Source organism: Heterocephalus glaber, unplaced genomic scaffold, assembly GCF_053883595.1.
Source record: "Heterocephalus glaber isolate CG9 unplaced genomic scaffold, H.glaber_assembly_v1.0 deba00001140, whole genome shotgun sequence".
Lineage (NCBI taxonomy): Eukaryota > Metazoa > Chordata > Mammalia > Rodentia > Bathyergidae > Heterocephalus > Heterocephalus glaber.
In genome coordinates this window covers 152898-154348 of record NW_028258200.1, presented here as the reverse complement: position 1 = coordinate 154348, position 1451 = coordinate 152898, and the positions used below count along the sequence as shown (strand labels likewise).

Genomic DNA, 1451 nt, shown 5'->3' with positions numbered 1-1451 from the left:
TTAGAACACCAATTTTTGAGGGTACTTGCCATTTGAGCAAAAAGGGATTGCATGTCACCCCACAGCTGAGGAATAGCTTTGATTTTTGGTAAAATCTCCAAGTCTACCACTTTCTGATCAACCTGGCTCTGAAATCTAGTGTTTCTCTTTCTTGGTGTTGAAGATCTCACTCTCCTGATGTCTGGGCTTCCACAGCTGCTTCTTGAAGTAAGCATCAGTGAAGTTTTGGGGGATTTTCACATTGCTGGTACCAATTTTCGTGGAGGTGGCAATAACAGGTTCCTGATGTGTTCTGTGCAGAGGAATGCGATTAAGGTTAAGAGGCCCAGTCACAAGTAGCAAGCCACTGGCCAGCTGCTTCAGGAAAACCACTCTCTTGCGTCTGTGGTGCCCCGTGAGGATGATCAAGATGGTCCCAGGAGTGAAGCTAGCTCAGTTTTCTCACATGCTGACTGAAGGGCTTTTTGTGGCTCAACAGCTTTTGGGACACATCTTCAGTAGGGTAGTGTGTAATACCACCCCGGTACCACCATTCTTGTCACCACCAGCTGGTTTTGTGACAGTAGCAAGAGCCTTCTTCTTTTACTTCTCAACTTGGGTTTAGCAGCTGAGCACTTCCTCTTGTACAGAGCCTTTTTGAAATACATAGAAGATCGGGAGTATCTACTAATTCCTCTAACTAGGACAGAGTTTCAGCTGCAGTGAGGCTGAAACCCTTGGGCTTCTCAGCCTTCACATTACCCTTTTTAACTGTGCCAGTGACACTAGCCTCCTTGGCTTTGGGTTTCTCCTCTTTAGTATCTGGCTTCTCAGCTTTTTCGCCTGCCATATTGCAAGATGGGAAAAAGCTGTTTGTTTGTTTTTTGCGATAGGGTCTCACTATGTAGTTCAGGCTGGCTTTGAACTCAGTGATCCTCCTGCCTCAGCCTCCCAGGTGCTGGAATTATAGGTGTGTACCACCACCATGCCTGGTGGTATTGACCTTTTACTCCTTTCAAAATGTCTTTCTGTTTTTCCTTTTGTTGTTGCTAGTTTTGGTTTTTGGTTTTTTGAGATATGGTGATCAAACCTTGGGCCTTATATGTGCTAGACAAGTGGTCTACCATTGAGCTACACCCCTAGCCCTGTTTTTCCTGATGATAAAAATACACATGCAAGAAATAATACAGAAAACAAGAATGTTAAAAATACATCTGACACAGGGGCCAGGGATTTAGCTCAGTGGCACCACGCTTGCCTCACAAGCGCAAGGTCCTGAGTTTGATCCCTGGTACCGCAAAGAAAAAAATCTTACATTCAGCTGGGCGTTTGCTTGGTGTTGTGCCTTAAAGGTTGTTATGACTATTATGACTAAGCCTTATGCTGCAAAATTAAGCTATAGCTTTTTAACTTCTTCATACTATTTCCTATAAGAGCAGGCAGCCCAGTGTGGTGGTATACATCCCTAATCC

The 1451-nt window shown here is 44.5% G+C and overlaps 1 pseudogene; it reads right to left on the bottom strand.

Moving 5' to 3' along the window:
• Positions 1 to 936, bottom strand: LOC101714062 (large ribosomal subunit protein eL6 pseudogene; annotated as a pseudogene).
• Positions 937 to 1451: the final 515 nt, after the last annotated feature.